The sequence below is a fragment of the Bos indicus genome, chromosome 1, assembly GCF_029378745.1.
Source record: "Bos indicus isolate NIAB-ARS_2022 breed Sahiwal x Tharparkar chromosome 1, NIAB-ARS_B.indTharparkar_mat_pri_1.0, whole genome shotgun sequence".
Taxonomy (NCBI): Eukaryota; Metazoa; Chordata; class Mammalia; order Artiodactyla; family Bovidae; genus Bos; species Bos indicus.
The window spans coordinates 24,966,992-24,983,693 of record NC_091760.1 but is presented as its reverse complement, the minus strand read 5'-3'; the positions used below and the strand labels follow the sequence as shown (position 1 = coordinate 24,983,693).

Sequence of the window (16,702 nt, the reverse complement as noted above, 5' to 3'; positions counted from 1 at the left end):
TTGATTACCTTACGTAGAACAGAAAAATGAAGCAAAAACGTTACAGCACTAATGCGAAGCTGCAGTTTTCTTCCCTCTGGGTAAGGATGCCATTCTGTCCATGGATCCCAGTGTCCCTTAGTTGATCATTACCAGTGAGTGCCTTAAAGACACACTAAAATTAAAGGTCCCTTGTCAAGTTAAAGCATATCTGCCTTCCTAGTCAATACGCTGTCTTCAGGAGAGGGTGACCCAACAAATAACTAGAAAATTAAGCCAATATCTATCTGTTCCTCAAATAGATCAAAACTTTCATTATTATAAACCTCTACTAACTGAAAAAAAAATGTATGTAGTGGATCATAGTTAACAGTGTAAGAGGCACGACCTCTTGGTCTCACTGTCCTCTGTGAATTCAAAGAATTCCTTAGGATTGTTTACTCATTTTCTTGTTGAACTGTCTTCAGAAAAAGATGCTATGGTGTTAGATTATTTGTTCTTTCATATTTCAAATGTCTGTATAAAAGGGCTTCCCAGGTGGCACAGGGTTAAGAATCCACCTGCCAATGCAGGAGACACAGGAGATGCAGCTTCGATTCCTAGGTCAGGAAGATCCCCTGGAGTAGGATATGGCAATCCACTCCAGTATTCTTGCCTGGAAAACCCCATCAACAGAGGAGCCTGGTGGGTGATAGTCCATGGGGTTGCAGGGTAAGATGTGACTGAACATGCATGCATGTCCATATAAAAATCTCTTTCACATGTATTTTTAAGTTATAATCAGGTTCACAAAACAATAGTTATTATACAAAAATACATCTGACTATAAAGTCCTTTATTTCCACTTTCTAACAATTTAATTTTCTTTTTTCAGGCTTCATTAACCACAGTTAAGATTGCTTCAAGAGCATGTCTCATTAAATTTTTTGCATTTATCTGTGTAATTCATATCAATGGGTCAAGTGAAAGATGGGCATATTAAAACTGCCTTGTCTTTATTCAAAAGAACTACCAGCAACTGTAACAATCTACAACTTATTCTAAACCTGTTATGGAGTGAAAGTTTATATTCCCCTAAAAGTCATATTCTGAAATCTTAACCCTCTTTGTGATGTTATCAGGAGGTATGGGCAAGTAATTAGGTCATAAGGGTGGAGTTCTCATGAAAGAGATTAGTGCCCTTATAACAGAGACATGATAGAGTTTGCTTCCTCTCTGTATTCCCCACCATTTGTGGATACAGTGGAGAAGATGACTGTATGCAAAGTAGGAAGACAACAGATTGGCTGGTGCTTTGATCTTGGACATCCAACCTCCATAACAATGAGAAATACATGCTTGTTTTTTAAGCTATTCAATCTATGGCATTTTTACTATAGCAGCCCAAATGGACTAAGACAATAGTCTTACTTTAAGTAGGAAAGGACAAGGAAGTTATGAACTGTCTCAGTAAAGTGATTCTCTTCATTCTGTAAGCCCTTACCCATAATAGTACCAAGACTAGAATAATTTCATATTCTGTCCTTAAGTTTTCTTAATGGGTTTCTTAGTACATAGAAAACACACCATTCACATAGTTAAAACATGTATTTAAGATTATTTGCTAGACAAGACTAAGCCCTGGGGATAAAGTGGTATATCCCTGCTGTCTTGGAACCCTTAGCCTGGTGTGTGAGACCAAAAATAAATAGATAAGAATAAAGCTATAAACCGATGATGAGTACTATGAAAGAATAAGAGAATTACATACAAGAATTTCAAATAGGTATGTTAAAAGAGGCGAGGGAAATATTGTCTGAAAAATTATATTGAATTTTAGAGAAACTAGGATTCTGTCCCTATTTATAGTTACCTCAAGATTGGGGCTTTCCCAGTGGCCTAGCAGTAAAGAATCCACCTGCAATGCAGGAGACGTAGATTTGATCCCTGGGTTGGGAAGATCTCCTAGAGGAAGAAATGGCTACCACTCCAGTGTTCTTGCCTGGAGAATCCCATGGACAGAGGAAACTGGCAGGCTACTATAGTCCATGGGGTCACAAAGAATCAGGCATGACTGAAGCAACTTAGCATGCACACCCAAGTTTGGCAGTAGTCAACCCCACTGGACCCAAGAAAGCCCTTTCTTCATTGAGAATGTGACACTGCTCCTGCCTCCCTCTTAAGACAACTCCTCTGATTTGTCATCTGTTGAAATCCTTACTCTGCTTTCTCTTCTTCCAACATGTGCACCTATCTGCTTGCTCTATAATCAAACTGAGAAAACTGACTTTAATAAGAATGCAACATTATCTTTTTCTTCTTGATCTTGATATAGTCAGTATAACAGCATCATATTGAGATGTATACCCAAAAGTCCTGTACATTTGTATAAATTTGTTTCAACATCCCCCTCAGCCTCATCCAACCAACTCTAAAAGAGAAAGATACAAGATTGACCTAAGGTTTAGTAAAAAAATATACTCTAAGTGATGCAGATTTTCTTGGCACCAAGAACTAAGAATTATTCTCCTTGTAGTTCTTCAGAAAAGTGAGCACTCATGATGTTGTCATAGAATAGGTCACAGTTTTTCATGATGTTAAGACAAATAAGATAATGTGTTCAGTTCAGTTCAGTTGCTCAGTCATGTTCAACTCTTTGCGACCCCATGGACTGCAGGATGCCAGGCTACTGAATGCTAATATACTAACAGAGACTAAGTTTTCCTTTTCCTCTGCTACTTTCTCTTATGCATATTTGAGTAGGAAATTTCCGAGTTTATGTTCTATCCTTGCATTTTATTTCTAAAAAGTTAGTCAACGTGGAAGGATTTTACTCTTGGTGGTAAATTCCTGAAGATGTGACGAGACGTGAAAGTCACTCAGTCGTGTCTGACTCTTTGCAACCCCATGGACTATACAGTCTATGGAATTCTCCAGGCCAGAATACTGGAGAGGGTAGTCTTTCCCTTCTCCAGAGGATCTTCCCAAGCCAGGGATTGAACCCAGGTCTCCCACATTGCAGGTGGATTATTTAATACTGATAATCTTGGAATTGGCGGTGAGGTGTTAACCTATGTGTCATACTCCATGCAACTGAGGATACATTTTAGCAATTCCCATGAATATACAAATTTAAGAAGTTCCCATGAATACACATACTCCCAGCACAAAATGCTTTGGTAAAAGTTTTCCCTTCCAAACCATTATGTTCATTCACAAAATTACATCAGAAACCCTATTGGATTTCAACCCGTTACATATTTACTAATCTTCAGAGCACTGTTCATCAGTGGGAAAGTTTAGAACAGTCCAGCAGTGGCCCAAGAAATAAGTGGCTGAATTGATGTAACTATCACAGTATTTCTGGGCAGAATAAAATCAATCTGTTAAAGATACATGGTGTATTGATTTATTTATTCACCAGATTTAATCTGTCCAAAAAAAATCTTATCAAAGATTCTATCTTTGTAATAAAAAATGACTATTGTATTCAATCACAGATACCTTGAGTTTATTGGAGTACTGATAATACATAGAAATAATGATTAAAGAAGTATTCATACATAAAATAGACACACACAATGCAGGCAGAAACATGACCCTAATTGACACTAAATAACAGACCCAAGTAACTTGTTACTCAAATAAACATATGCCCTTAGAATGTCTTGGTACTTTCATGAGGGGGAGAGCCTGACTCCCTCCATAATGATGATGTTTCACACAGGTAAAACAACCAGAGCAATGTCTCTTTAAGGCCTCTCCCACCACATGAAATACTCATTCATCCATCAACTCAGGCAGTTTCATGGGGAGAGGCCCACTCTGAAAGAGGGTCAAGGTTTCAGATTATAAAGTTGGAAGGTTGATCATGCTTTGCCTTTTCTTTTGTCCTCTCATCCTATTAATTCAAATTTTTCACAAAAAGTGGCAGTAATTAGAACTGCTTTGGACTACCACCAAGATTTTCTATCAGATTTCTTTCCTGTTTATGTTTGAGTTACTCAGAAGTTATCTGTGTGCCCTTTGGACATGTAGGACCTATTTTTTTAAACTCCCTCTGTACAAAGAATGTAATCTCAGCTTTCTGGGCTCTGGATTATATCATTGTATTTCTCTGTTTCAACTGAGAAATCTGAGAGTAAAGAGTGAAAGTAGCAATTCATCATAATAATTCCCTCTTCCCAATTAAAAAAAAAAATCTTTGTTTAAAAGGCTTCATTGCCTAAGGTTGAATATATACTGCCTAATTAGCTTCAGTTCATCAAAATGAAGCTTTATCTATAAATTATCTTCTTATGAAATGATTATGGGGTTGTTTCTGATGTGATAATTTTCACTTCTTTTTGACGTTGCATTTGGGTCATTAATAGGAGAATCATTGATTGGAAAATAAAGCAATCAGTTGTTATTGATTGAGAATTATAAGAACATCTAGGAAATTAATTGGCTGCTGATTATTGTGTATGGATACACTGGACAGGTTTATAAATTATTTTATCTACCAAATGGAATTTTAGCTTTCTAAACAACTTATGATCCTTTCTAGATATTCTTGGACAATTATGTTGCCCTGTGATTTTTTTGTTATTTCAAGCAAATTATGAGAAAGAGATAATTACTTCAGAAAAGAAATAAATATAATTTTCTTATCTTTTGCTTCTTATTTCTGAAGATAAGCTTTATTGTATTACTAGAACTAAAAACTTTCAGTTGTGATTTTGGGATAGGAGCTTTTATATTATGCTGTTGTTTAATCGCTAAACTGTCTGACCCTTTGTCACCCCATGGACTGCAGTACTCCAGGATTCCCTCTCCTTCACTTTCTCCAGGAGTTTGCTCAAACTCATTTCCATGATACTATACAATGATCTCATCCTTTGTCGCCCTCTTCTCCTGCCCTCAATCTTTGCCAGCATCAGGGTCTTTTTCAATGAGTCAGGATCTCTCTAATAATTTACAAAATTTGGGCATCATCTAACAGGTATTTCTCAACACAGAAAAGGCAAATGCAGAGAAGTAATTTGCTCACAAAGCTCATGACTCAATCAGCGTAAGAAATTTGTCTTATGTCTAATGTTTAGTATCTTACCTAATATATTAACAGAATTGGTTTTTGGCTTTATAATCTTGACATTTCATGGTGAATTTTACCTGTGCTTGAGGTCTTTTTAGATTAATTAGAGTTTTTAGGTTCTTTTTTTTTCTTTTACCTTTTTTTGAAGACTTACAGGACATTTTCATATGTACATTGTATACATTGTTGGTCAAGTATTTCCTATTTAAACAATTCATAAATGACTTTGCACGCATGCTGTCGCTTCGGTCGCATCCAACTCTGTGTGACCCTATGGACTGTAGCCCGTTTCAGGCTCCTCTCTCTGTCCCTGGGATTCTCTAGGCAAGAATACTGGAGTGGGTTGCCATTTCCTCCTCCAAGGGATCTTCCCAGCCTAGGGATCAAATCCACTCTCTTATGTCTCCTGCATTGGCAGGCGGATTGTTTACCACTAGTGCCACCCGGGAAGCCCAAAGCACCTGATATTTCCAGACAGTCTCCCATCCAAGTACTAACCAGGCCCAAACCTGCTTAACTTCCTAGGTCAGACACAGTTGGGTGCATTCAGGGTGGTATGGCCATAGACACATGACTTTGGGCAATTAAAAAAACAAAACAGCAACAAAAAATTATTTCAAATTTGGAAACAGTAATAGCACATATTTTGAGGATGCAGGAGAACTGCAATTTTTAACTAAAGAACATTTGTAGTTACAGGAACTGCTGACAAACTTCACTAAGCTTTAATTTTGTGGATTTACTTTACAAACTGGGAAATTTGAAAATAACCCTTTCTATTAAACAGTAGATTTCCTAATATGTTCTATTCTTGTAAGCTTCATCCCCTCCCCCCCACTTAATCATTATTAGATTCCCCTGTCTCAATTCCAACCTATTTCCTGTTTCTTGAATAAGTTAAACTCAAATTTCTTGTGTTTTTTGGTTTAAATCCACTGCTGCACTTTCTTCATGATTTTAAGAGAGTAAAATAGTTATTCAGGAAAAGTTTTTAAGTTGCCTTGCAGACACAAAGTGGCAATATGTTTTACAGAGACTAAAATATATCATTATAAGATAGAAAGAAAAGATTACATCAGATCAATAAGATGTGTGTCAGGAACAAATATCATATCACTTGTTGACAGTCATTTCCATTTCTTCTGAAAGGATCTTGTTGTATGCCACAACTCTCTTTTTGATCTTGAAAATGGAATCAGCCAGCAAGTTCTATATTTTTTTAACATTTCTTAAAATAAGTTTATGCTCATTATAAACTTTAAATAATGTGTATGGTCACAATGTATATGATTTCTAAAAGCTTCCATTTTCATAGCCATTCAAGCCAAATTTTCCCTGCTTTCTCATTTCATAAATGCATAAAGAAAAAAAATACCTACATAGCTTCGTGTTTATCAAAATTCAAAGGACTCATCTGCAAGGTGTTGAGATTGTGACAGTTTCTTTATACTTAATAGTTTTTGTAGCAGCTAATGAGTTAATAAATGTCAAAGATTTTTAGAGCAGTGTCTCAACTAGACTAGATGATCAAACACTTTAAATAGGGCCATGAAGTAATACTCCTTTTAGAAAACTGATGGGCATACAAGATGAGAAAAGTTTATAACAACCACTCTGACATACCCATACGTACATATTACTACTAATGATAGTCATTTTGTACCACTGTTCAATAAACAATTTCCATATCGATTTTAGGACTTCAAAAACAGTAGGAAGAAAAGAAGCTTGGAGAAGTTAAGAAACTTGCTTAACTTAGCACAACCTTTGAGAGGAAAGCTGGGACCACTGCCCATTTCCTGATGTCAAGTCCAAGGCTCCTTTCCTCACAGCATTCTGCTTCCCAGGTAAATTGTATGACCAAGAGAGGAATATGTGAAAACCAGACTTTTTTCCTTCACTTTTTACTTCTACAATCTTGGAAAGACAAAATGAGTTTTTATGTGAGGTGCAATTTGCCTTAAATTTTGAGTTTAATAATCTAGAATTAGAGAACAATCATTTTGAATAATAAAACTCAAATATTGAAAGGATCCCAAAAGATGCTAGGTTAAAATGTCAATGTGAAAAAGAAACCATTAAGGATCATTGAATGGAAAAGGATGTTGCAGTGAGACCAAATTTAGCTGAAGTCAGATCCCAGTGATCTTTATACCTTCATTTTCATTGTCCCAGAATATTACTGTCACTCTGCATGTGAATTAATAAATGAAAATCTTGCTGGATTCATTTCCATCTGTTTAGATAATACTATCCAAAGATAATATTGCAAAAGTTTTGGAGTAAAGTAACCCATTACGCTTCCAAATTCAAAATTTTAAAAATCAAAATAGAAAAAAAATGTCGAAGATGAATAAGACTGCACAGAATTTTAGCTTAATCAAACTGAAGGAATAAAACAATTATCTTGATAGTATGTCCCAAGTCATTCATTAAAACATTGGCTGATTTGGAAGATATGTCTTCATGCATGCTAAGTTGCTTCAGTAACGTCCTACTCTTTGTGACCCTATGGATTGTAGACCGCCAGGCTCCTCTGTCCACGGATTCTCTATCAAGAATACTGGAGTGGGTTGCCATGTCCTCCTCCAGGGGATCTTCCTGAGCAGGGATCGAACACACTTCTCCTGTGGCCCCTGCATTGCAGGCTGATTCTTTACTCCTGAGCCACCAGGGAAGCCCCTTTGGAAGGTATAATTCCTCTCAACTTTTCAAGGAAAATGGTTTCTCCTACAGCGTCTGTCTACAATGCAGGAGACCTGGGTTTGATCCTTGGGTCGGGAAGATTCCCTGGAGAAGGAAATGGCAACCCACTCCAGTACTCTTGCCTAGAAAATGCCATGGACGGAGGAGCCTGGTGTCCATAGGGTTGCAAAGAGTCGGACACGACTGAGCAACTTCAAGCACTTATATATGAAACAGGAAGAATAGAATAACTAACTCTCCTAAGGAGAAACTTTAATTATACTTTTCACTTGTGTTTATGCTTTATCTAGTCTTCTTTTCCCCAAAGTAACCTTTCACCTCTACTAGTGACTTCTCTGTGCCTCTCAAGTAGCAGGTGCTCATAAAAGGATTACCTAAGTAAATTGCTTAATGCACAGTTTTAGATATAAGTACCACAAGAAGAAAGACAGGGTGAAGGATGTTGACAAATCTGGCATGGCTGTGGATGTGAGAATCATTCTATTCTGACATTTAATCAAACCAATCATCTGCCTTTTTCCTAAATGGTGGTGTCAGACCAGTGACTGATATATCTGTACCTATGCTGAGAATGCTTCTTTGTAGGTGAACTACATTAGGTTTAAGAATTAACACTAGAATACCAGAATGTCTGGACTGCCAAGTTGGAGCTGCAGATTAAAATTTCAATGCTGACTTTTTAAATGAATATTCAACTATGTCTAAAGGACAGAAAAGAATTAATGTTACAAAGATATGCATATATATACATATATATATATATAATATTTATATTGTTGTTCAGTCACTAAGTCATATCTGACTCTTTGTGACCCCATGACTTCAGTATGCCAGGCTTCCCTGTCCTTCACACTCTCCCAGAGTTTGCTCCAACACTGGTCCATTGAGTTGGTGAGGCCATACAACCATCTCATTCTGTTGCCCCCTTCTCCTCTTGCCCTCAATAAGTGAAAAAAGTGAAGTGAAAGTCATTCAGTCATGTCTGACTCTTCACGACCCCATGAACTCTGAAGTCCATGGGATTCTCCAGGCCAGAATTCTGGATTGGGTAGCCTTTCCCTTCTCCAGTGGATCATCCCAACCCAGGGATTGAACCCAGGTCTCCCACACGGCAGGTGGATGCTTTACCAGCTGAGCCACAAGGAAGCTCAGGAATACTGGAGTGGGTAGCCTATCCCTTCTGCAGTGGATCTTCCTGACCTAGGAATCAAACCAGGGTCTCCTGCATTGCAGGTAGATTCTTTACCAACTGAATTATCAGGGAAGCCCCCTCGTGTCCTAAATATATATATATATATATATACGTTTTCAGGGTTGGCAATTTATCTGTGGCTTTTGACTTATCTGAAATACAGTATTAAAATAGAAAGTCCATGTGCCAACATCTGTGAGGGTCATTTCCTTTAGCCATTCAATTATTGACTATATTCCCTATTATGCTGCAAGATTTTGCCCCTCATGCTACATTCAGTACCTAATAGACTCCTTGGCACATAGTAGGCCCTTGGAATATTATTACATTATTAAATTAATCTTTGAGAAGTTGATAATTTTTATTTTATCCCTATTATTTATCAGTGGTGGATAAATCAGAAGAATGCATCTCTCATCCTTGTTAACTTGGTTAAACATTCTTTCTGTTGGTTACAAACTGAGAGATTGAAAAGAGAGAGTAGGAACAAAGGTTGAGTAAAGTTTAAAAGTATAGAAATTCAAATTCACTTTATAGTAACAGTCAAAAATGTTTGTTCTACTGAGGGAAACTATCATCCTCACGTAGGAAAGGCATAAAATTAACTTGAACACTAACATTTCTATAAAAACTAAATTACTTTGAAGTCTAATGGGATCTTAAGCAAATAGACTTACAAATTTAAAGTGAATCATTTAATACACTTGTAGTCAAACTGGGAGATATCAGTATAGAGATGAGAGGATATAGTTAAGTCTATTTGTGATTCCCTGTATCTCAGATGGTAAAGACCTTCCTACAATGCAGGAGACTCAGGTTTGATCCCTGGGTTGGGAAGATCCTCTGGAAAAGGGCATGGCAATCCACTCCAGTATTCTTGCCTGGAGAACCCCATGGACAGAGGAGCCTGGTGGGCTACAGTTCATGGGGTCACAAAGAGTTGGACATGGCTGAGCAACTGACATTACTATTATTGCATAGTGATCCTTCCCTGGGTCAGGAAGATCCCCTGGAGAAGGGAAGGAAAAGGGATGAACATTTTAAAAATTATATTAATAGAAAATGTGTAGCACCATGGATAAGAATACAGACTGGTGCTCAGACGGCCAAGGTTCTATCTCCAACAAGGCTGTTTAATCTCTGCACCCTGAGGCAATAACTCACTTAACTTCTCTGTGACATAGCTTCATCCCCTATAAACTGGGTAACAGTGACAGTATTTATCACATAGGGTTATTATGAGGAACACATAAATGAGTAATTTATGTATATATTTAAATGTATGCATTGCACATCAAGTTTTTAAAAAATACAATAATCAACATCATGATCAGATCAGTTCAATGGATTGTCAGCAGTGTGTGTGCAGCTAAATAACCTAATGAATTAAGAAGTTCTTTTGAAATCTCTATTGCCTTCACAGTATCTTTTGTTAAAATTATATTTAGTGAAATACATATAGATATGCCCAACACCTATGCATATTGCATTGAGTTATGTATAGGTAATACAGTCTATCTCATGCATGATTATAAAACATACATAAATATTTAACTCAAATTATATAATTTTATGCAAATACATTATCAAAGGTAAATGTTTATTTCCAGTGTTAAAATTTTATTCCCCATAAGAAAAATCTTCCAAGGCAAAAATGAGTTACTTATGTTAGTTTTTGCCATGAGAATTACTACTCTTTATAATTATTTGTGAATTACAATAATAAACAAGCCACCATTATGCATGTTTTAAAATCTCATACAATCTCATCACATACTTGCTTTGAATTTAAAGAAGCAGTTCATTTTCTGCCTGACTGCTGTAACAAATGCCAGCCATGGAGAGGAAAAAAAATTGCCAGCTTTTATCGGTAGCTATCAATCTTTCTTCATACTTGTCTTCAAAACTATAACTTGATGAGAAAAATAAAGCTATTAAGAGTTGAAAAATTGAGTTAACTCCAGGATCTAAATTTGGGAGATGTAGAATCGGGTTTTTACTGCACTGATATTGACAGATATTTCCGTGAGTGCCTAAGGACAACATTCTGGTTTTTCTGAGCACATAAATGATGGCTGAATAAAAACTCTAAACAGGAAACATGTAGAGCGTCCATAGCAACTTGTGTCTAGAATAGAAAAAAGATTTTCAAGTTACATCTTGGGTTTTTACATATGAATCATAGTTTTTTCAGCAATGGTAGTATGCTGGTGAAAAGGACAACAGATACAGTTTTTTAATTAGGATATCAACCACAGGAGCCAGTAACAAAAAGACACTGAAGTAGGAATCTGGAAATATGGATTTGGATCACAGCTCCTCTTCTAGGAAGGTTGTGACCCTTCTGTGCTTTTGGAGTAAAATAGAATTTTATTTTTTGGAATAGTGAGAATTGACTACTATTTTCAAGATAATCTGAGACTTGAAAATGGAAATGTTAAAAATGCATATTGTATATTTAAATGCCAGCTTATGAAACTCTAACTCTACACTAGTTTTACCTGGTATTCTTCTACTTCTTGTCTTTCACGGGCCACCAATACACAGCTGTCTCACCCTTTCTCTTCTCATTACTCTTACTTTATCATAACCTAAAACACCTTCTTTTTCCAGTATGTGGGGCCTGAGATGGCGCAATGGAAGAAGAGCACAGAGGAAAGTCATGGCTCCCATCTCTGTTGTCCTACGCAGCAGCTGGGGTGCAACACTGGTCTCCTTAGTGCATTCCCCCTCCATTTATCTCGCCCAAATCTTTGCAAGTATTCTCTAGGATAACCTAGAGTTAAGTGACACTATGGAATTTAATCTTTCCTTCAGTGGTATTTATGTTGTTTAAAAAAGAGAAAGATTTAGAAGTAGCTTGCATGTTTCTAAAAAACATATTTTTCATTACTTACAGAAGCAATGTTTCAAAACTCTCAAAGAGTGCACTTGGAAGATAAGATATGAGATATAAAGAATACTACTACCAGAGTTAGCCATAGGCAAGAGAAACACAAGGCAAAAATAACAGTTGGTGGCAGAAGAAATTCAGCCACAAACTCAAATTGGGCAAAGATAGTGTTCCTGGGGATACAAAGCAGGAGATTTTTCTCTGCCGTTGAAGGCTCACACTCACAGGGTAAATGCAGGGAGAAGAACAGGCATATCAAAGATTCAGGAAGAAACTTAGATATATCCTTAGACTAAAAGGACTACAGGAGCCCATTCTTAACTGCAGAACTTCTGAGATAAGGAAAGAAGAATTGTCAAGCTCACTTGACAGCAAGTGGAGGCAGTGAGAAAGGTGTGGAATTGTGCAGATCTATGACTCAAGAGATACGAGGTTGGTACACCAAGTGGGAAAAAATAAGGGCAAAACAGAATCTTTTGCAGAATCATTTCTTTTGATAGAGTTTAAGTGTAAAATCTTATTAAGAGAGTAAAATATCTCAATAAAATCTTGCTTCAATAGGTTCTGTCAGCTTACCTATAATGCAATTGCTATATTTATGAATAGCAATATTACTATGAGAATATGCATTGAAGCAAATGTGAAGAATTGCTTTTTCCATAACTCACAAAACCCACAACCTCTTGTTGTAGTGTCTATTTGATGCATAATTCCTTTAAATTTTATAATTCCATTTTTGAATGATGTTTTTCCTAGCACAAAATATGGGCTTTCCAGGTGATGCTAGTGGTAAAGAACCTGACTGCCAGTGCAGAAGACATAAGAGACGTGGGTTTACTCCCTGAGTTGGGAAGATTCCCTGGAAGAGGGCATGGCAACCCACTCTAGGATTCTTGCCTGGAGAATCCCACGGACAGAGGAGCCTGGTGGGCTACAGTCCATGGGGTTGCAAACACTTGGACATGACTGAACGACTTAGCAGCAGAGGCATATATATATCAAATGCATTTAAAAGTTAATCCTTAAAAAAAACTTGAAATATAATAAAAAGTACATGGTTCTTCTCCATATAAATACTCCTGTGTTTTGGGAAGAATTTTATGATTATTCTTAGGTGCCTGTGGTGGGAGGGAGGAGGGGAGAGTAAGAAAAACTTTTATATTGAGCCAAACTAAGTTAAAAAAAAAAAAGAAAATAATTACTGAAAACTTACATGTGATCAAATGTTTTATGCATGTATGTAAAATACATATGTGAACATATTTCTTAAAATATTAAATTATATTAAAATATCTTAAAAGTTATATTTCTCAAGCATCTAGGTAAAAGATGAGTGAATTAATTAACAAATCTCTTGTTAGGGCTCAGAACAGTCTTTGTTTCTCAGAATGTGTCTGGAAAAAATATTTGTTACATAAACTATCATATCCCCTGTATCATAATTAAATTTACAAGATTAATAAATTATTTCTTTCAAAGATATATATTGGACGCCTACTATGAGCGAGGGATTTAAAATGAAACAAAATATTTCAAGATCCATGCCCTTGTGAAGCTTATATTCCACTGCCAGAGAAATAATATTAAAAAAAAAGTTAAATATATAATGTGTTATTTGGTAATACATTCATGTCCAACTCTTTGCAACCCCAGGGACTGTAGCCTACCAGTCTCCTCAGTTCATGGACTTTTCCAGACAAGAGTACTGGAGTGGGTTGCCATTTCCTTCTCCAGGGGATCTTCCCGACCCAGGGATCGAACCCCGGTCTCCTGCACTACATTCACGGATAAAAATAAATTAGGGGGAGTAGTAGAGAATACTGGGATTGTTGCAATTTAATACAGGGTGGAAATGGCAAAATACATATTAACCCTCTTTCCTGGGACTGGTAGCACTAGCTTCTTGCTTCCAGGCAAGTAGAATTAACTCGGGCTATCGTTGTAGTGAGACGTTTCCCTCGAGTGTATCCTATTTGTGTTTGGACTCTGTGTTATTCAATATTTAATTTATTCCTAAGTAATAATTTGGTTTAGACTATTCAGCCTAAACAACATGACACTGTGAAGGTGGTTTTTTCTTTCATTCTATTTTCCTTTAAGAGTAACTGTGAGGTGAGCGGGCGCGGGGGGAGGGGCGCCGGGCCGGGCCCGGGTCGGGGCCGGGGCCGGGGCCGCGGGGCCGCGCGGGGGAGGGGTGGAGGCCCGGCTCCGCGCTCACGCCGGCCTGCCGCCCCCAGGACGTGTTCCTCATGATCCGGCGCCACAAGACCACCATCTTCACGGACGCCAAGGAGTCGAGCACCGTGTTCGAGCTGAAGCGCATCGTCGAGGGTATCCTCAAGCGGCCGCCGGATGAGCAGCGGCTGTACAAGGACGACCAGCTTCTGGATGACGGCAAGACGTTGGGCGAGTGTGGCTTCACCAGCCAGACAGCACGGCCTCAGGCCCCCGCCACTGTGGGGCTAGCCTTCAGGGCAGATGAGGCATTCGAGGCCCTGCGCATCGAGCCTTTCTCTAGCCCACCTGAGCTGCCGGACGTGATGAAGCCACAGGACTCAGGAAGCAGCGCCAACGAACAGGCTGTGCAGTGAGAGGCCTCCCCCAACTGTCCCCTCAATAAAAGATTTGGGTGTCCAAAAAAAAAAAAAGAGTAACTGTGAGCATAGTGAAAGTGAAATGAAATCGCTCAGTCGTGTCCGACTCTTTGTGACCCCATAGACTGTAGCCTACCAGGCTCCTCTGTCCATGGGATTTTCCAGGCAATAGTACTGGAGCTGCTGTAAAACACCAGATGGAAAAGGAAAGCATCCGACACCATCTTTTCTTCATCTGCATTGCTGTGGCACTCAGTTTCTCAGTGCACACAGGAACTTGAAAATTCCAACCTTCAGATGTAGTCACACGTATTCTCTGCTGACTACTACAGATTTGCCTTCAAATGAACCACAGGAATGTTTATTTCTTACTAATCAACACCAGCCTCTCTTGTAATGTGTTGTTTTGTTTTCACATATAGGCTAGCAGCATTGGTCCCAAATTTTAGCCTTAGCTGGCATGCTATTTCCCTATGGGAGTTTTAAAATCGTTATATTAATTGTTTCTAACTCTTGTCAAAGGCTATGGGGGAAAAAAAATCTTCTTCCGGAGTCTTGAGAAACTGACAATCCAGAATCTGTTTATACTGATGATACTTTTAATGAGTTGGCCCAACTTTCTTATTACGCACATTATCACGTGTGACACCACCTTAACTGACATGGTTGTTTAGTTGCTAAGTCATGTCCAGCTCTTTTCCAACCCCTGGACTGTAGCCTACCAAGGCTCCTCTGTCCATGGGGTTTCCCAGGCAAGAATACTGGAGTGGGTTGCCATTTCCTTCTCCAAGGACTCTTCTCGATGAGGGAATCCCTTGATCTTCCCAATGTGGGATCCCCCCAGGGATCCAACCCATGTCACCTTCTTGGCAGGTGGATTCTTCAAAACTGAGCCACCTGGGAAGCCCATTTAAGAGACATACCTTCTAATCAATTGTGATACAAAGGTCTTCTCCCAGCAATCTAAGATTATAGTCAAATTCAAAATAAGTCAGGCAAACTTTTGGAAAATGATCCATTTCCATGACAGAAGGTCATGAAATCTGCCATCAGTATCGTACCATAGGCATAATCCCTGACGCTTCTGATCAAATACATTTTCACCTACTGAGACACAGGGAAGTCATTTGGGATTACACATGAGGTGACTTAAAATTTATGCTATATTTAGCCAGTTTGTGGCCTATCAAGCCTACATAGTACATCTGCCTTGATTATTAAAGAAAAGTACACATTGACCAAAAGTAAAGGATTATCCATCTTAAAAATAAAGATTAAATACCTCTCCCTATGATACCAATGTTGGTCTTCCTTTGATGACAAGACTCGCTTTGCGTGTGTCAAGGACACGCTGACTTGCTGGCTACATGCTGGAATGTTTTGTTTTGTTTTCTGAAACCTTGGAGACATGAAGCCTTGACTAGTTTAATGTTTTTAGTTCTCATAAGATATAAAACTGTATGGATTATCCAGCTTCTCTGGAGCAGCTTCTGAGAGTAATCTGGGAAGGGGGTTTCTGGTCCAGTCCTTGGTTTGGCTCAAACAAAACTCTTTTCTATTCTAATTATTGATTGTTTATTGATTAATTTCATAGACATATCAGAAAATATTATAACATATAATATATATGGTATATAATTATAATAATTAATATTCATCTAATTTTAAAGAACTTTATGTGACTAAGCAATAAGATGTGAAATTATCCCCACCCCAAAAAGAGGAAGAGAAGAGAATGCAAGCTTGATAATGGTGAGGGTTTTGTTTAAGAAATTCACCATGAACAATGTCTCATACTCAACAGGTGCTCAAATTTGCTTGATAAATAAATGAATAAATGGCACCTATGTCAAATAAATCTATGTAGATCAAGGTCATACCCTTGAAAATTAAGGGATCATCATTTCTATAGAAAGAAAATGGTTATCAAAGAAACTAATCCAAAAAGTATAATTTCAAAAAGTTAGCTTATAGAAAGAGCTTCATCAAATGTTTGTGAAATAAAACAGTTCAGTTCAGTCCCTCGATTGTGTCCTACTCATTGTGACCCCGTAGACTGCAGCACAGCACGCCAGGCTTCCCTGTCCATAACCAAATACGGAAGCTTACTCAAACTTATGTCCGTTGAATCAGTGATGCCATCCAACCATCCATTCCTCTTGTTGTCCCCTTCTCCTTCAGCTTTCAATCTTTCCCAGCATCAGGGTCTTTTCCAAAGAGTCAGCTCTTTGCATCAGGTGGCCAGAGTGTTGGAGTTTTAGCTTCAGCATCAGTCCTTCCAA

At 38.0% G+C, this 16,702-nt stretch overlaps 1 protein-coding gene and 2 pseudogenes across 16 annotated transcripts in view; 1 reads left to right on the top strand and 2 right to left on the bottom strand.

The window, feature by feature from the left end:
- ROBO2 (roundabout guidance receptor 2) overlaps nucleotides 1-16,702 on the bottom strand; it is a 1,473,778-nt gene that overhangs the window by 819,272 nt on the left and 637,804 nt on the right. The gene's annotated exons all lie outside the window — the stretch shown is intronic.
- LOC139185365 (5S ribosomal RNA) lies at nucleotides 5,485-5,603 on the bottom strand (annotated as a pseudogene).
- Nucleotides 14,002-14,474, top strand: LOC139182234 (elongin-B pseudogene; annotated as a pseudogene).